Consider the following 21,108-nt stretch of genomic DNA (forward strand, 5'->3'; position numbering starts at 1 on the left):
ATATATATATATATATATATATATATATATATATATATATATATATACATATAAAAGATTTTAAATAGCATTGCTTTCCTAACTTTCTTATTCTGGCAAGTATTGACAACCAGGAATTCTTAGACTGCATTGGGGAAGAGGAATGACCATAAAGAATGAGTGTCCTTCATTCTCTCTTGTCTCTCTCTCTCTCTCTTCCTCTTTCTCTCTCCCTCCCATTGCTCATATATGTCTTGGAAAATATCTATAAGATATCTTCTTTATTTTTTGACTGTATATGCTTGCCTATATGACTCTCTTTTTGTCTGACTCTTTTTTCCCATCAGACTACTATTAAATAATATTTCTTTTCTTGATCCTGTGTTACTCTGATTAATATTGTTGACTTAAGGTTATATGTCCATTCCATTAACTGATCAAATTTTTTACCCTCCACCCTGGATGCCAGGAGTTCCCATTGGCATAGATAGCCTATGTAATTAATCATGGGAATAGTCATCAATAAAACAAATCATTAAACAAAAAACAAAATGTCAACACATGTGCAATCAACTAAATGAAATGAAGAATGAATACCTAATATTTACATATGTCAGACTAGTTCCAATGATTGCAACTGCTTTGTCCTTACAACTAGCTATTACCACTTGTTAGTTATCTAAAAATCAAGAATAATTTTGAAGCTCAAAAATCAAAATCTTGATTTTTATCTACTCCTCTCCATCATTCCCTTTCCTTTCCTTCTGAAACAATTTAGTTCAAAAACTACTATGGGTGACTGAGCAAAGTAGGTAAGTATCTGCGTGAAAAGGAGAGATGAGAATCTCCAGCAGCCTAGTAAGAGTTTAGGGTTCAAGTTGAGTAAGGAGGATTCTGCCTGGAAAGCTGACCCAGTGGGTGTGATGTCCAATGTCATATGGGGAAAGGAAAGCATCCTTGAGGCGGGGAGGTTGAAAGTAGATGCTGGGGTGTTGGAGCATTAATGGAGCCAGCAGGGAATTTGCAGCGGGTAGATTGTTGGTGTCAGCTACAAGAGGAGATTGGTTGCATTCAGCAGAATTAGTCAAATAAGCCAGTAAATGAACATATGTGATTTTTTTGGGGTAATGTTCACATTTCCAATTGATTGAACTTGCTTTTTTATTTATAAGCAACCTGCAGTCATATATCTGCTGGGTTTAATTATCTTGGCTCTCAGTTGGGACTCCCTGCTCATCTTTACTTCCATTTAGAGAATAAATTCTGCTCAGACCTGCTTTTCTGGCCATTTATACCCGTATAAAGATGGTAAAAAATCCTCTCCTAACAACACTACACCTGTATAGTGGTGAGTGTGCAGGGTCTCCTCCCACTCTCCCACTAAAACAGGCCTCCAGCATTTTTCAAGTAGATCATTTCCAAGTCACAGAACTGCTGAGCAAGTGAAAAAACTTCACAGTATACTATTTCAGTGTTGAGAAATTGAAGAAACTGGCACACAGGAAAAAATTGGGACTTAAAAATTTTCAGTTAAAAAAATGGCTTCTTAATATCAATACTTTCAGTAGAATAGAATAGTAACCTTTTAAAAGCCCTTCTCAATAACCTGTTATGCAATGCTCCACAAGCACTACTTTCCTCTTACCATCCATCTCATCTTTATCACTTTACTGACTCTCTCCTTCCAAAAGTCTTAAATATTGAATTCCTAATTCCTCCTTAAAGACGAATTTCTTATGAAGATGTGGAAACAGTTACACAATGGTTGTTTGGGGAAAATTCATTACAGTCCATTACTGAAGTCACAATGTAGGTACAGGCACTTTTGGATCAGACAAGGTCTATTGAGTAAGTTGCTGCCATAGTTCCTACGTGGGAAGTTTCTAAATAAAAGTTATATTTCTGGGTAGCATGTTTTGATATGATATATTGAAATGTTGCCAACGGTTTTTTGTTTCTTTGTATGTTAGTACGAATGTATGAACCTTATTTTACAGAATGTATCCTGCTCACATCACCAAAACAGAGGATGGTGGCTTTGAGAAGTGGAAAAGCAAGTAGGCACAGAATGTATCTTATTTGCTATGTATTCAGTGTCTGCCAAGAGAATGTTAAGACCTATGTGGTCTACAGTTTTAGGTTTTTAAAATTTCTTAAGGTGGGCTTCCCTGGTGGCGCAGTGGTTGAGAGTCTGCCTGCCGATGCAGGGGACACGGGTTCGTGCCCCGGTCCGGGAAGATCCCACATGCCACGGAGCAGCTAGGCCCGTGAGCCATGGCCGCTGAGCCTGCGCGTCCAGAACCTGTGCTCCGCAATGGGTGAGGCCACAACAGTGAGAGAGAGGCCTGCATACTGCAAAAAAAAAATTCCTTAAGTTAAATAAATTTACTTCCTAAAATATTGTCCTCAGTATATGCTACTGAATAAACAGAAGAAATAGGTCCATGCATATTTCCTGTTGTTTTCTTTCCCCTAAATATTGGCTTTGCTCAGGGGAAAGGTAAGCTGGGATGAAGTAAGAGAGTGGCATGGACATATATACACTACCAAATGTAAAATAGATAGCTAGTGGGAAGCATCCACATAGCACAGGGAGATCAGCTTGGTGCTTTGTGTCCACCTAGAGGGGTGGGATAGGGAAGGTGAGAGGGAGACGCAAGAGGGAGGAGGTGTGGGGATATATGTATATGGATAGCTGATTCACTTCGTTATAAATCAGAAACTAACACACCATTGTAAAGCAATTATACTCCGATAAAGACGTAAATAAATAAATAAAAGCAAAAAAAAAAACCAAAAAAACATCCTGGTGTGCTGTTACTTGAAAAGAAAAGGGAAAGCCTCATGATTTCCGTGACTGAAAGTAGTTGGAAGACAGATGTTATTTAGCCAGGATGACTAGAGAAAACTTTTCTGAAAGGAAATTTTTGAGCTGTTAATTAAGTAAATGGTGAGACAATCCATCTATGATTAGACCTGGATGAAGAGCATTCTAAGTCAAACCAATAGTAAATGCAGGGATTTTTCCCTCATCAGGTGTGTCAGAGCTTGGTTTTTACTGTTTCTTGGCTCTATAGTTCTTCCAGGCTACTTTGTAGCAGTTTGAGTAAACCATCACCTTCCACTGGAATTCAAAAATCTAGGAGGAGCTTCAAGCTGTGACTAGACTCCCAATGGATTCATCAGAGGTTAACCTAACCTGTACCCTGGTGTCTCCTCAAATGTCCATCAATGAAAATTCCCAGGCAATTCTAGCTGCCTCTCAACCTATCTCTGCAGTGTTAATAAAGAACCTCAGTAACTTGACTCTCAACCCTAGTAGCAAATTGCTATCCACTCTGCCAGAATATTCACCTCAACAGACTGGATGGAGACTTAATCTACAGGAGGAAGAGGGGGGGAGGGCATTGTTAATTGCTTGGAGAGAAAGGATGGAAAGGGTGATTCAATATATTAAAAATTGCTATGGCAAATGACTTCCTCTGTCTGAGTCTCAAAGAGAACCTCAGCAGAAGGATGTTGAGACTCAATCAAGAATGGAAAGATTTAGATGTAGCTGTTATTATTGCCTGTATCATAGAGATCCTTCTGAGGATAATTATGAGAATAATTACAACAACAATTATGACAGTAGTTATGACACATGGTCGGATGAGCCATAAACTTTATTCTTGTACTATTTTTTCCTGATAGTAATTTTAGGATCATTATGAAGCAGCTTGGGAACGCTACTCTACACTAGGGCAGTTTGGGTACCAATATTTTGATAACCTATATTATAAGTTCTGTGATGTCTTTTTTTCTTGCATCTCTTTTCTACCTGAATACAAGTAACTTATAAGGAATCTATGTAACTTGCATCTGAATGACTTGAATATACTTTAATTCCATTTTGATTTGGCACAAGAAGCACTAATAGGTCTTAGGTACTGCCTGTTTTAGAAACCTGAAGTCCCTGTAAAATGAAACCCGATATCGAGAATTTGAAACAAATAAACTTGAGTGGAAGGAATGTAAAGAAAACGTTGGGTGGCTTGGCCAGAGCACTGTTAGAGCAGCGTGTTGTATTGTAATAAAAATTTTCAGTAGCAAATAAATGTGTGTATAGAGGATCTTATTAAAATTTGAGACATATTTGAGTACCTTTAAAAAATATTCTTGTTATTTTAGACTTGTTTTTGTTAGCTACGTTTTAAATGAATAACACTTGCCCCCATCACATTCTCAGGATGTAAATATCTGGCATTCTATTTTTGTGTGTGTGATATTGTCCTCTTGGAAGGGAAATTTTATACATTTGGGTAAGGTTAGAAAACAAGGGCACAGATATTTGCACATATTAACCTCTTGGAAGAGATGTCAAAATGGAGAGAAGTAGAAGGGACGTTAACAGGTTGGTGATGATTGGAGGGAATTGAAAGAATGGTAGTGGTATGTAAATACTAAGGGAAGATGCAATTCAATGGTGTTTTACTTCAGTTATTTTCTTTCATGACCCTTGTGTACACAGGCCTGGATTTCTTTGTGGGATACAAGAGATATATAAAATTAGTCTTCTGCCCTCCAACTATGTTTAGTTCACTTTAAAAAGATATTAAAGAATTGTGTACCTAAGCAAAGCAGCTGGAGACCTGGGGTAAAGAATAAAAGCCATCCTTATAAGGTAGTTAGGTAAGGAACAACAACCTGTTGGTATTCAGAATGCAGTAGAAGCAGAAACAGCCCAAACCTGGAGGGTTATGCAAATAAATAGCAAAGAAGTTCAACAGTAACATTAAATATTAATATCTACCCAACTAGGTCTTCAGAGGTTATTCTATTTAGAACTACCCAAACCATCATGGTCTATAGCATGGGTGAATGTAGGGTCATCTGGAGGTTTCGTTAAACTTGCTAGTTCTTCCCAGATGCAGGGTCATCTTGACTACTGTATGCATTTGAGAATCATTGACTAATGCGAACTTATTTCTGTTGCAATCATGTTAAATTTATAAGCTTGTGAGATCTAATAATCTAAGAACATGATTGAACAAAACACCAAAACAAAACAAAACAAAAATCAGTAAATGTAAACTGTATGAAACAGACACAGAAGAAAGTAAGGATATTAGTTTCCTATGGATGCTGTAACAAATGATCACAAACAATGTTTTAAAACAACAGAAATGTATTCTCTCGTAGTTCTGAAGGCTGGAAATCCAAAGTCACTGGGCTAAAATCAGGGTGCCAAGTGGGCTTCCCTCCCTCCAGAGGCTGTAAGCCAGAGTCCATTTCTTGCCCTTGCCCTGGCCTCTTCCAGCTCTGATGGTGGCCAGCATTCCTTGGCTTGTTGCCACAGCACTCTAGTTTTTGCCTCCACAATCATATTGCACCTTCTTTTCTGAGTTTAATCTGCTTCTGTCTCCTTTTTATAAAGGACATTTGTGATTGCATTTATGGACCAGCTGGACAATCCAGAATAATCTTCCCTTCTCAAGATCCTTAGTCACAGCTACAGAGTTATTTTTTTCATGTAGGGTAACATTCACAGTTATGGGGATCAAGAGAGGCCTATTTAGGGTCGATTATGCATCACACCACAGCAAATGTGGTTGAGATAGAGGGATAGAATGAAAAGGGGTGGGAACTGAGCACCAATAAACAGTGATGAGTCAGATTATTTACTTCTTTTAAATCGAGATTAAAAATTTGCATTCTTTTCTGATGTCAATGCACTTGACCCTTGAACAACATGGGTTTGAACTTATAAGCAGATATTTTTCAATAGTAAATACTACAGTACTACACAATGCATGGTTGGTTGAATCTGTGGAATTAGAACTGAGGATATTGAAGAACCTCAAAAATAAAGAACTCTGTACAGGGAAGTTCAGCTATAGGTTACAGTTAGATTTTTGACTATGCAGAGGGTTGGCACCCCTAACCCCCGTGTTTTTCAAGGGTCAGCTATGGTAAGGTACTAGTGGATCAGCAATGTTGGTAGATGTTAATCAAAAAGTAACATAGTCAAATATATTATTTGGAAAACTCAATCTGAACTATAAAGTACCAACCTGGTTGCAGAAAGATTATTCAGAAATTTGTTGCTGTAGTCCAGAGACAAGTGTACTGTGGCACGGACTAGCATTTTAGCAGTAGAGTTGGTACAGTCCTCCTATCTGGCATATCTCCTAGAGGATTTATTGAATAACTGCATATTAGATGTGAAGGAATAAAACAAACACAAATCAACAAATCACTTTTAGATTTTTAGTTTGAGCAACTGAGTGGATGATAAGGCTACCTACTGAGAAGTAGAATGCTGGTGAGGAATAGGTAGGTGTGTGGAAGGTGATTGCAAGTCTGATTTGGGCGTTTGAAGAGTGATTTGCTTATTAAACATCCAAGGAGCAATTATAGAAAGTATAATAAAATGTTAAAGTTTTACAAAAAATCTTAGGGTTGCAGATATAGGTATGGAGGCATCAGCATCCAATCAGGATACAGACTAGTTGATGATTCAAAAGAAAATGAGTGATTGGATGTACAAAGCATGAAGAGGGACGAGTCAAGAAGACCTCAAGCTTTCTGGCTTCAGAAATTTAGTGGATTTTGGTACTTTTTATTGAAATAGAGACCATTGGAACAGAGGAATCGTTCATAGCCTGACAGCAACAAGCTAGGCCCACTACAGACACGTGGGGTTTCACATGTCTCTGAGATATTTCCAAAAGACATAGTAGAAATGAAAATTAAGTTCCTTTAAAGAAGAATCAGAAATCAGGGCTGAAAATATATATTTGAGATTTATTATCTCTACTGTTTTCTCTATCATATAGATTTTAAATGGCAAAACAAGAGGCTGGAGAATTATTAGATACAATTAGATGTGAATAATTAAATGTGAAGAGTGTAGGAAAGGAAACACAAAGATAATCACAATTTCATTAAGAATGCATGATTACTCATTATTAGTCATAAATATGCAATAATCTTAGATAATGTAAACTAATAAGATCCTGGTGAGGCACAGAAGAGTATTGACAAAAAGCCTGGCAGAAACAATACTAAGTATTTCCTAAAGCTTTATCATAATGAGTTCTTATTTAAATATAAGTAAAATACACTTTCCTGATTTTATAAAATTTTACAATATGGTTTTTATGGACTATACATTTTCTTGCCTGCTCTTTCCCGTCACCCTTGCCATTTTTTCTTGTTTTGTCTTTTTTTCATGTTCAACTTTAAAGAACACCATATTAATAGTAGAAATTACACACACACACACACACACATACACACATATATGTATATCCAATTAAGTCAATATGATTTTTTTCCCTAGTAGTTCTAAGTGTATTTACTCAGTCCCTCAGGTTTAGTTCTTTAAGGAGAGAAAGAGTATTTCATAAACAATTTATATTTTGAGCATTTTTAAATCTTAAAAAATTCTGATATCATCGATTTTAAAATGATTTAAAATGTACTTAATACAGATAAATGGTAACATATGTTCTATTATAACAGTTAGTCTAAAAACACTTAGACTTCTTATTGATGTAAACCTTGGTTTGTTTATGGAATTAATGACTCTAAATGTTATTTTAGAGGCCACCTTATTCACTGTACCATGCAATACATAATCCTCAGCTGGTACTAGAAATTTCCTCTTCCTTACAATTAACTCATTGTGTGCAGTTCTGCTGATTTCATCTGAGGTCAGTATTCTTTATTTCCTACCTCCTGTCTGTGACATTCAGATTCCAGCAAGTGATAACACAGGAGAGTCTGCATAAATTACTTCCTTCACCTACTGTAGAGAGTAAGTTCTAAGATGACCCCTCATGGTCTCTGCATCCTGGTATTCATGCTCTTGTGTAATCTCCTTCATTTGAGCATAGGTGAGATCTTTGACTTGCTTTTAACCAAAAGAATATGTCAGATATGATGAGATGCCAATCCATGTCTAGGTGATATTATTATAAACATGACAGCTTGTTTAACAGACTATTTAGATTGCCTGCTAGCCTTGCATGCTTTAATGAAGCAAGAAGCCATGTTGGGGAGGTCCACTGGCAAAAAAACTAGAAAAGAGGGCAACCAATAGGTGGCTAGGGATTAGGGGTGGCCTCTGGCTGACAGCCCCCAAGAAGCTGAAGCCCTGAAGCTAACAACCCACAAGGGACTGAATTTGGCCAACGACCACATGAGATTGGAAGCAGATTCTTTTCCAGTTAAGCCTCAAATAAGAACATAACCCTGGCCAAAAACTTTATTGCAACCTTGTGAGAGACCTTGAAGCAGTGGACCAGGTAAGCTCTGTTTGGACCCCTTGACCACTGAAACAGTGAGATAATAAATGGTACTGTTTTTAGCTGCTAAGTTTTCTGAAATGTGTTAGGTAGCAATAGATAACTAATATATTTCTGATCATAGTTTCTTTCCTCAAGTCTGGCAAATTTCATATATATCTTAGGTTTTGGTTCTATCATATCCTTTTACTCACCCTCAGCCCTAGTTTTTTAGAATTACAAAAGTATAAGTCTTTATACAGAAAAAATCTTAATCTTAAAATGTCTTCATTCTAAGCATATAATTCTTATAAAAAAAATCTTAAATGTTTAATGAGTTATGGGATCTTTATATTTTTAAAAGTGTTAAACAGGCGCTACTGACATTTTGACTTTGAGAAATTTTCTCGTTGTTGGGGGCTGTCTTATATCTATAATGTAGATATATCATATATAGCTTATACATATATACCCATGTAAACATGTTTTTGTGTATATTTTATACATACACACTCATATATTTTATTTTTTGTATATATACATATATATATGTGTATGTTTTTATACACTTCTACCTATATAAAAGTATCTATTCATGATAAGTGTATGCTAAAAATGCTGTATTAAAATATAAACCACAGCCATGAATTTGTTAAATGATTTAGTATTGCAAATACCAAAAAAAGTCAGTCTTAGTGGACATTTTATAATCCATGCCCCCAAAGAAAATTATGTTTCTATTTTAAGTGTGACATATGGTATTAACCTTTGTGTGACAATCTTGCTCACATTCAGCATTTGTGACACCAGATTGCCACTTTCTCTGGAATTTGAGTTGACATGAATAGTAATTTTGAATTAAATAAAAGTCAGCGGGCTGTCAATTCTGGGTAGGCCTGTTATTCACCTGCTGGAAAGTCCAGATGTCAATGCCATGATGTTTAATCCCTTTTTGTAGATTGGGATGGAAGCCTTTTTTTTTTCCTTTCTCTCCTTTTCAAATTTTAATAGCTCTAGGGAAACTCAGAAGTAGTAATTCATGAGCTTCATAGAATGTTTCAGCAGATAGCTCTGTCATTTTCAGACTTCTAAAATACCACTTTTTGGTTAAAGATAAATAGCTATATTTATCTTTATAGCTATTTTTATGAAATAAAACATAAAATAGCTATGTTTATGATTTGGCCCTACCTCCTTCATTCAAAATATTAGAAGGAAGTAATGCTTAATTGTAAATGTATGTGCGTTTATGTATATGTGTGTATAGACAAAAGTATGTATATGCACTTTTTTCCCAAAGAACTCAGAGACTAATGTAGACATTGAATGTAATAAAATGTAATGTAAGTGTCTAGCTTCGGATTTATGGGTGTGAGGATTTGAGTAAATTGAAAAAGCTCTTTGGTGGGATATTACAAAAATATACTTTAGATTCTCAATGTGAAATATTCAAATGTAAAATTTTTGGCTAACTTCAAGAAACTCTAAACAGACAACTTGTAGACAATATTAACAACCAGAAGGCGGTTTCTGGTCTGTGTTCCTACAAAGCTTTGGGGAAGTATATTTCCCATATTTTTAAAATAAGATTTTCTAGCAAAGGTTGAAAACAAATACACTGACTGTGCATATACCGTCCAACTGGATTTAAGAATTTTAATAATTTTCTGTGTATACTTAATCTTTTTTATTGATCTATACATCATCTGTTTTGCTATTCCTTCTGAATATAGTCCACCCAACAATATTTCAGCATGTTCTAAGAAAAAACAATCTCCCACATAATTTACAAACCACATACAACACCTATACAAGTAAACAAAAACTCCATAATGTCATTTCATATTCAGAAAACATTTAAATTTCCCTAATTCCCATAACATTCTCTTAAGCTATTTTTGTTTTCTCTGCATTAAGATCTAACTGAGATTGACACATGACATTTGGTGATTTTGTCATTTTAGAACCAGGACCTCTAATGAACGAACTATGAGAAATGTCAGCTGTCAGTGCCTTCAAATAACTATCAAAAAACCCACTTGTTGAAGCAAAGATAGTTTTTTTAGGTTTATTGCAGATATAAGCCACCTTGACAGACATTGGTATTGTTTTATAATAGGAGAATTAGGGAAGGATATTTGTGGGTTTTTAGGACCTCATTGAAAATCAGGGAACTGGATGGGAGTAGGCAGTTGATGGCGTGAATGATTTGAACTGGTTTGGTCCAAAGAGAGAAGGTCCTGAAGTGAGCCTTGGTGAGCAAGATGCTAGTCTTGAAAGGTAAGCTATTTGGTTCACAGTCTTAACTTCCAAGAGCTAGTATTTCCTGGAGCAAACAGCTAACCTTTTTTTTTTTTTTTCTTTTTTTTATTACCTGGACCCAGAATTGTTTAGCACAAAAAACAGGAAAATGTGCTGGCTTCAGTTCTCAGTGAAGTCCAGAGGACAGTGACTGGTATGCAGATTCTGGTATGAAGATTCAAAAAGTTCTTTTTTTAGTAAATTTATTTATTTATTTATTTATGGCTGGGTCAGATCTTTGTTGCTGCACATGGGCTTTCTTTAGTTGCATTGAGTCAGGCTACTCTTGGTTACAGTACGCAGGCTTCTCTTTGCAGTGGCTTGTCTTGTTGCGGAGCATGGGCTCTAGGCGCGTGGGCTTCAGTAGTTGTGGCACACTGGCTCAGTAGTTGCGGCTCGCAGGCTGTAGAGCACAGGCTCAGTAGTTTTGGCGCATACTCTTAGTTGCTCCGAGACATGTGGGATCTTTCCGGACCAGGGCTCGAGCTTGTGTACCCTGTACTGGCAGGCAGATTCTTAACCACTGCACCACCAGGGAAGTCCCCAAAATTTTTTTTTTCTTTTTGAATTTTATTTTATTTATTTTTTTTATACAGCAGGTTCTTGTTAGTTATCCATTTTATACATATTAGTGTATATATGTCAATCCCAATGTCCCAATTCATCACACCACCATCATACCCCCACCACTTTCCCCCCTTGTTTTCCATACGTTTGTTCTCTATATCTGTGTCTCTATTTCTGCCCTGCAAACCCATTCATCTGTACCATTTTTCTAGGTTCAACATATATGCATTAATATATATATTTTTTTCTCTTTCTGACTTACCTTGCTCTGTATGACAGTCTCTAGGTCCATCCAAGTCTCCACAAATGACCCAATTTCATTCCTTTTTATCGCTGAGTAATATTCCACTGTATATATGTACCACATCTTCTTTATCCATTCATCTGTTGATGGGCATTTAGGTTGCTTCCATGACCTGGCTATTGTAAATAGTGCTGCAATGAACATTGGGGTGCATGTGTATTTTTGAATTATGATTTTCTCTGGGTATATGCCCAGTAGTGGGATTACTGGGTCATATGGTAATTCTATTTTTAGTATCTTAAGGAACCTCCATACTGTTCTCCATAGTGGCTGTATCAATTTACATTCCCACCAACAGTGCAAGAGGGTACCCTGTTCTCCACACCCTCTCCAGCATTTGTTGTTTGTAGATTTTCTTATGATGCCCATTCTAACTGGTGTGAAGTGATACCTCATTGTAGGTTTTTTTTTTTTTTTTTTGCAGTACACGGGCCTCTCACCACTGTGGCCTCTCCCGTTGCGGAGTACAGGCTCCGGACACACAGGCTCAGCAGCCATGGCTCATGGGCCCAGCTGCTCCGCGGCATGTGGGACCCTCATAGACTGGGGCATGAACCCGTGTCCCCTGCATCAGCAGGTGGGCTCTCAACCACTGCACCACCAGGGAAGCCCTCACTGTAGTTTTGATTTGCATTTCTCTAATAATTAGTGATATTGAGCTGCTTTCCATGTGCTTCCATCTGTATATCTTCTATGGAGAAGTGTCTATTTAGGTCTTCTGCCCATTTTTGGATTGGGTTGTTTGTTTTTTTAGTATTGAGCTGCATGAGCTGTTTATATATTTTGGAGGTTAATCCTTTGTCTGTTGATTCATTTGCACATATTTTCTCCCATTCTGAGGGTTGTCTTTTCGTCTTGTTTGTAGTTTCCTTTGCTGTGAAAAAGCTTTTAAGTTTCATTAGGTCCCATTTGTTTATTTTTGTTTTTATTTCCATTTCTCTAGGAGGTGGATCCAAAAGGATCTTGCTGTGATTTATGTCATAGAGTGTTCTGCCTATGTTTTCCTCTAAGAGTTTTATAGTGTCTGGCCTTACATTTAGGTCTTTAATCCATTTTGAGTTTATTTTTGTGTATGGTGTTAGGGAGTGTTCTAATTTCATTCTTTTACATGTAGGTGTCCAGTTTTCCCAGCACCACTTATTGAAGAGGCTGCCTTTTCTCCATTGTATATCCTTGCCTCCTCCAAAAAGTTTCCCCCAATTTTTAAATTACATATATTTTCAAACATAAAAAATATAGAATGGTACAGTTGTCATTCATCACCACATAGATTCAAAATTTTTTCAATATTGTTAATTTTACATATTTTGTTGATCTACCTCAGCATATCCTAAGAAAAAGCATATCTCTTTGGATCACCAAGCTAAAATCACACCTAAGAAAATCAACAGAATCCGTAATATCATCCAGCATTCACTGTAAATTGAAATATTCTTTATAGTCTAAAAATAAATCGAAAGCGTTGTTAATTTTCTCTTGACTGAGACCTGATTTTAGTTCTTGCATATCATGTAGGGTTGTTTCCCTTTAGATTCTTTTACTCTAGAACAACCTTTCAACTTGGGTGAACAATTTGCTCTAATAAAGTGTTGGAATCATCTGATGGCATCCTGATATTTACATGGAATTCTATGTAAATTCTAATTTTTTCTAAGACAATTTTTAGAATAGGTGTTAAAAAATGGATTTCTGAATGTAGAATTATTAGGACACATTGAAAGATTATTTGAGACTGTCTAAGCCAGAAAATTAAACACAAATTTCCTCTAATAATATTTCTAGAATAAGTGTTAAAAAATGCATTTCTGAATGTAGCATTATTAGGACACACTGAAGGTTATTTGAGACTGTCTCAACCAGAAAATTATTAACTTGGTAACAAAAAATTGATTAAGATCATTAATACAGATTTCACATTGCAATTTATCTTCCTTAGAAGTACACGTTTTACTAAATATATTTTAAGAAATAACATTTTCTTTAATGGAATTGTATTTTATATCCTAGGTGTCTGTAAAACCACCTAGAATTTATCTGTCATCCAATTTATTTCTTGAGGAAACAACACCCAGGTTATGGTTGGTATGAATGAAAGAGTGTATAAAGCCATCTCTGTAATTTCCAAGCAATATCTATACCATCTAATAGGTGTTTATTGGGACTTCCCTGGCAGTCCAGCAGTTAAGACTTTGCCTTCCAATACAGTGGGTGCATGTTCGATCCCTGGTTGGGGAGCTAGGATACCACATGCCTCACAGCCAGAAAACCAGAACGTTAAAAAAAAAAAAAAAAGAAGCAATATTGTAACAAATTCAATAAAGACTTTAAAAATGGTCCACATCAAAAAAATCTTAAGAAAAATAGGTGTTTATTAAAAGGTCACTGTTAAGGCACTAGAAACAAACAGTAGAGATGACCTCTAATTGGTTTGGTCTGAGAAAGTTTTCATTCCCCTCTCCCAGGGATAGAATTTTCTTGTTTGTTTGTTTTCTTGTTTGTTTGCTTGTTTTATTTTCCCTTACTTTTGTTCCAATAGGTCTTCACCTGCATCATGAGAATACAGGGTTTACTGGCCTTCACCCAGCAGCTTAAAATTTTTTGTTGTTTGTTTGTTGTTTTTTTCCCCAGCAGAGAAGGATCCCTGAGCAGGGCTCTAGGGGTATAATTTTTCACGTGCCTGGAACGCTGATGGTGTTTCTCTCTCCTTTGAATCTTTCTCAGGTCTAGTGAAATTCTACTGAGATGAACCTGAAAGTGGGTGTGACAATTTTGTGTCTGTACTCACCATGGCTTATATATCACTACCCCCACCGCCCACTCAGCCTTCAGCAATTCCTTAGAAAACTTCATCAGAAAGCTCCTTACCTTGTTCTACAGTCACTGACTTCCTCCCATCCTCTGACCCAGGTGAGTCGGTGCTCACATCCTGTCTCTCCTTGAAGTTGCTTTTATCATTAGCTTTCAGGCTAATTAGGAGCTTTGCGAATTCAGCTCTCTGCTAGTTCTAAGAAAATTATAATTTTATAAATGGACCTCTTTTTAGTTTTTGTTAGTGTGGAATTTACATTCTTTTCAGATTTTTATATTCTAGGCAGTAGCTGGAAGTTCATGATGTTTTAATTGTGTTGTTTGCCTTCTTACTGAGTTATGCATTCGTTTGTTTTAATGTATTCTGGATACAAATCCTTTGTAGGGCATGTAGATTTTAAACATTATCCAAATTTGGTGTCTTGCTTTGTCATTTATCATCTTTCTAAATTGTGTCTTGAAAAAAGCAGAATTTTTAAATTTCATGGAAGTAAAGTTAAATTTATTCTTTTATAGTGTGTGTTTTTTATGTCCTAGCTAAGAAAGCTTTGCTTACATCAAAATAACAAAGATTACATCCTATTGCTTATTCTAGAGTCTTTGTAACTTTACCTTAAATGCTTAAGTCCCCTATCCATTTCAATAATTTTATTTATTGTGCGAGGTAAGCATGAGAATTTTATATATAAATATACATATATATATATATATATATATCCATTTTTTCTAGCACCATTTGTTGAAATGACCTTCATTCCCCATTGTATTAGTTTCCTGGGGCTGCAGAAGCAAAGTACCAGAAACTGGGCAGTTTAAACAATAGAATTGTTACTTTGTTCTGGAGGAAAGATGCCTGAAATCAAGGTATCAGCACGATTGGTTCTTTTTGAGCACTGTGAGCTTGAACCCATTCCACGTCTGTCTGCTAGCTTCTGGTAGGCACAGCCATTCTCCCTGTGTCTTCCCATTGTCTCCCCTCCATGTATTTCTGTGTCTGTGTGTATGTTTCTTCTTTTTTATCAAAGCACAGTCATATTGGACTAGGACTCATCCTAATGACTTCATCTTTACTTGCCTATCTGTAAAGACCATATTTTCAAATAAAATCCCATTCCCAGGTACTGGGGGTTACGACTTCAACATCTTTTGGGGGGACACAATTCAACCCATAACACTATATTTGCGTTGGTTTATTTTTGGTTTCCTTAATCAGTTTTATTGCTCTATATATTTATCCTTACACCAAAAGTACAGTCTTTATTCCTGTAACTTCTAAGTAAGTACTGATATTAGCTGTGCATTTTAGAATCATATTGTCAAAATTTTCACCCCCACACACATACTCACAACCCTGCTGGACTTTCATCATGACTGTATTTAGAGTACAGATAAATTCAGAGAGAATTGATAAAAATGATCCAGTCTGTGGGCATGCCGTATTCCTGATTTATTTGTTTATTTTAAAAAATTTTCTCTCAAATGTTTTGCAGTATCCAATGTACAGTGGTTTTAACATATGTCCACAAATTTTTTGCCACTCCTTCCTTCAAAAGGTGGAAACTAATTCTCCTCCCCTTATTCTGTATGCCTCTCAATCTCTTGGATCTCTCATTCTAGAGGAAGTCAGCTGCCATGCTGTCTGCTACCACACCATAGAGATACTAGAGAGCCTAGGGGTAGAGGAACTAAGACTTCCTGCTAACACCTCATACCAAATTGTCAATCATGGATTACATTAATAAGCAAAGGATTATTGAATTTTATAGTTTCTAAGATTTAAAGGGTTTTGTCACACAGAAATGGATATCTAATACACAGGTCTTACAGATAGTTCATTAAGTGTGTGCCTAAATTTTTATAAAATATAATATTTGATGCTGATGTAACTGAGATTTTGTTTTTCAGTTTTAACTGTTCACATTTTGTCAAGTAACATTGTGTCTATGTATATGAAGAATATTTTTTGGTAGATTTCTTTCCCCTCTGTTAATACAGCACACATAGAATTTGGTTTAATGTGACAGAAAATTCAACACAAATATTAGTCCACAATGCATAAAATAATTGCATTTATATAGTGAAAAGATATTTTATTTTTTGAAATCACAATAGAATTTTCACAACAATATAGCCTAGTATGTATTAGTAATGAGTTTACTATGTGTTCCGTACTTATGTTACCTCATTCATTTCTCTCAAATATCCCATTCTTAAATGTTTAAAAATATCCATAAAATAGGAAATATTATGCCATTTTACTGACAACAAAACTAAAGCAGAGAAAGTCTATGACATTCCTCCAAGTTACAGGGCTGGTAATTGTAGAGACAATATTTATATGCAGAATTAGCTAAATCCAGAATCTACATCTTTAACCAATGCATTAGAATGCATTATATATTTCATTGAAAAAGAATATGCAGAAATAAAATCGTAAATATTTTTTGATAGGGGAGTTAAAAGGAACTGTTTCCTTGACATCTTTTTTGTAATACAACGACTTAGAAACAACAATGCTATAGTATTTGATACTTTAAGTATCTGCATCAAGAAATATTTTTATTTCTTTATATTTTCAACTGAACATCAGTTTCTTTAAGTAGCTTCATTAGTGACAAAAGAAGATAGTGTGTTGTATGTGTGATATTTCTTTTTGTTATAAATAGGAAATAAAATACCATTTCTCTCATTCTGAATCATCGCAGTAGAAGCTGGTTCATTGAAATTTTTTTTTTAAATTGTGTATTCAACTAATATTGGATACTGACATATATATATGAGTTGTTTAAATATATATATTTATTTTATATGTCCTTTATGCATGTTTAAATGTGTATTTTATATATTGTTTATGAATTGTTTAAATCTATATATTATATATTGTATAAATCTATATATTTAAAGATATTTTTTATATTATACATATATTTGTCTTATATATATATATATATATATATATATATATATATATAAAATCTCAGCATCCAATATTAGCCATAAACAACTCACAATTATTTGTTTCTATTGGATAGTAGTAATTCAAGTTGACTGTATGAGCTGTATTACTGGCTTGATTTTGGCCAAAAAGTGGATAAATTTTGAATTTTAAAATGAGATAAGGAATCAGTTATTTTCCAATATAAAAATATGACATCAAATAAACCTTATGATCAAGATATTTAATTCATAGACAATACCTGCAAATAGACTAATAAGAGCAGGTCATGATCATATAACCACAAGCACTTATATATAGCCTTTTACAGCTTCCAAAATTATTTTAAGTCCTTAATCTCATTTATCCCTCAGACTCTTTAGGTGAGATTGAGATTTTTTACATTGAGCTTCTTAAATATTGCTCAGTCACACGTGAATGTGAGATCTGGCACATTCACTCATGTGAATCTAGGCAAAGGCTTTAGCACAAAGTTGTCCACTAATAACTGTTTGTATTAGCTTGTCATCCAAGGTTCTCCAGGGGATGCTGAGAGCACAGGATAAAATATTTAAGATGACAATCTGTCACCGTGAAGCATGGTAACAAAAATCATGAAGTTTAAATGTGAAACCAATCAGCACATGCTTAAGTGAAAATAACTGAACAAGACTTCCAACTTCAGGTAGAAACACTGCCAGCACCAAGACTCCTGCTAAAGAGAACTTGTTGATGGAAGCCTCAGACTCTGTTTTAGAGGATCAGGTATTTCACAGAAAGAGAATTAGAGCTCTAAGGAGTAAACCAGAGTCATATATGCCCTGTTGGCATAAAAAGAAAAACAAAAATGAAGTCTCCAGTGAGGTAGGCTGGCAGGGTAGAGACTCTGGCTAAGTAAACCACTTATTTGGGCTTGGACCACAAAGAGAATTTCCCCTGAGACCCTCCACACGTTTAAGAAAAGGGAATGAGAGAAGAGGTAAGGTGGACTCCTTAGCCTGCATCAATGCAGTTTGACTCCTTCCAAAGGCAGAAATCCCAGAGGAACAGCACCTGCTCTGGACCCTACTCTGAAAGGTTGCATGCAGGGAAGTTGTTATATTAACTCAGAGTGGATTTTTTTCCCCTTTGACCTCTGCCAGTTACCCCAAGGTACTACCACTGTGGAACAAATGTTTAAGTTTATTCTGTGGCCATCAAAGGTCTCACACTTATTTTCAATATTAACTTTTAAATACATGATTGAACAAAAAGTTGAGAATTATGAAGTGCACAATGCAAAAAGCAGGAATCAAAGTGAATATAAGATAAGGAAAATAGACCCCAAAGAGGTCCTTGTTATTAGATTACGGAACACAAATTGTAATAGAACATATTAATGTTGTAGGTGAGAGAAAGTTTGAATTTACTTAAGGCACTGAAGACTGTAACTAATGAGATTGCAGATTTGTAATGGAATCAGCAATAGTAATAGAAAAGCAAAATACAAATTTAAAACTTTGTAGATAATTTAATATCAAATTAAACACAGATAAAGAGAGAATTACTGTGTGTGTAGGTCAGAAGTAGAGTGAGAGGAACTCTTCAGAATGGAACCACAGAAGGGAGAATGAGACAAAGAAAATGTGTGTAGTGGTAATGACCAAGAGTTCCCAAGAACTGCTGAAAGACACCTATCCTCTGAATCAGAAAGTCAGAGAGGCTCAGGAAGAATAAATAGATATAAATCCATAAGCAGATCCTTCAGGGTGAAAGTGCAGACAATGAAAGACAATGTACCCTTAAAGAGATACTTAGATTTACATGGACTTTCATCAAAAACATTGGAAACTATACAACAGTGGAAAGATATCTTCAAGATCATGAAAGAAAATCACTGACAACTAACTACTTACAATTTTCTGCACTACCAAAATATTCTTCAAGAATGGAGCTGTTTGTTTTTTTCGGAGAAATTTTCAGACAAAATAATCACTGACAGAATTCACCAATTCTAAGCCTCCACCAAATGTAATTATAAAAGGGATCCTTCAGACATAGGAAACTCACTAAATGCAATTATAAAAGGTATCTTTCAGAAATAGAAAAAATATTTCCGTTTCAGTTACATGTTGATTAAGTATGTAGGTATCTGATGATTTGGCTGGACTGACATTTGATGATGCTTACCTATCAGATGGGAGCCCAGCTGCGGTCGTTGGCCAGTCACTTTTCTAGGATGGTGGTCTTAGGGTAGTTGTGACTAACTTTCCGAAGAGCAAACACCCTAAGATCACCAGGAGGAAGTTGCATGGCCTGTTGTCCTAGCCTCAAATATCAAACAGTGTCACTTTGGCTGCATTCCATTGATTATAGGCAAGTCACTAATGTCAGCACAGATTTAAAGGAAGGACGTATAAATCAAATTTCTTGAAGGGAGGATTATTAAATAATTTGTAGATACCACATAATTAATTACTAAAAGAACAGAAAGAGATGCTATAAAACAAATTGATATAGGGTAATGGCACCAAGATAGATAAGATTTGAAGAATCCAAAAGAAGACAAGAAAACAAAAAGGAAAAAAAGTAACATAGAACAAGTCAGAAAAGAAAGCATTTAACCCCTAAATATTCCAGTAGTGATATTAAATCAAATGGACAGAATGACCCAGTTTAAACAGATTTTGAGAATGCATAAGAAAAAGTATGGCTAAGAATATGCTTTTACAAGAAACACATCTAAAAAATACTCACAGAAAAAGATTTTAAATAAAAGATAGCAATATGTAGAGCATGCAATGGGAAAGTAAAATAAAGCTGGGATAACTATAATTAGTATTGGTTAGAGGAGGCTCCAAAGCAGAAAGCATTACAATAGAATATAAGATCTCAGTGAAAAAAGATTCAACTCACAAAGAAGACATAGTTTTCACTATGTTTGTATTCTATAAATTTTTATGGCTTCAAAATCAGGAATAGATTCAGGTTTTATGGGATCTGAACCTTATGCAATTTGTGAAATTTGATGAAACCTCTTTAAGAATAAAATACACAAAGTTTTGAACACAAAACCACGTCCAACTTTTTTTTTAATAGAGAAAAAATCACAACCAATATATTTTTTAATACAACTGATAAATACTCCAAATTTAGTCAATAAGTAAAGGTTTTATGATTATCTGTTTATAGCATTTTCCTATATTCTTCCATTAAACTTTTTGAAAATTTCTTTATATAAAAGCAATTTTTTAATATTGTTTCTATAATTCAAGATTTCCACTAGCGTAATTGATTACTATTTGTTTCTTTGGAATTGTTACTGGGAATGAGGAATTTACGATGACATAATTATGTGGTTGCTGCAGTATTATTATTGTATGTTTAAACCCTCAATCAGAAATTCTAATAACTTCCATTTTACATTACTCCTACAAAATAGTGTATTAGGTATTTCATATGGTATATCATTACGTCTTTTTGACAAGATAGAAAGTTAGGTTTTACTAGATGTCCATGAGAACCAAATTCTTCACTTTAAATTTTATACTACTAATGATCAGAAGCATTTTCCAAAGACTACATGTAAATCCTTGTTTCTTTTCTACTACCTGAGTACTTGTAGTGCTATGCGTTCTATGACCAGTCATATCCCAGTAAGGCTTGGTATCAGGATACTAAGTTGACAAATGTGCAGCTGGAGAAGTTAGGGAAATCATTGTTACCCTAGACAGCCTACAGTAACTTCACTAAATGCTGAATTAATGGAAAGCCACATACCACTACACAAACTCTACCCAGCCCTATTTCTCTTTCTCAAGAAGCTAAGATTGCCTAGACCATTCCAGTGCCACTTGTAGTGAAGGGAAATTCAATGGGAATGGCAGAAAAAGGAACGGAAGGAGTAAAAAGGAAGCATTCTTTAAAATTTTGGATACTTTAAAAATTGATCTGAATACTCCCAT

The 21,108-nt window shown here is 35.2% G+C and overlaps 1 pseudogene; it reads left to right on the top strand.

Annotated features, from left to right (window-relative positions):
* Nucleotides 1-3,152: 3,152 nt before the first annotated feature.
* LOC114891734 lies at nt 3,153-3,641 on the top strand (annotated as a pseudogene).
* The last annotated feature ends 17,467 nt before the right edge of the window (nt 3,642-21,108 follow it).

Source organism: Monodon monoceros, unplaced genomic scaffold (assembly GCF_005190385.1).
Source record: "Monodon monoceros isolate NGI ecotype Baffin Bay Population unplaced genomic scaffold, NGI_Narwhal_1 Super_Scaffold_12, whole genome shotgun sequence".
Lineage (NCBI taxonomy): Eukaryota > Metazoa > Chordata > Mammalia > Artiodactyla > Monodontidae > Monodon > Monodon monoceros.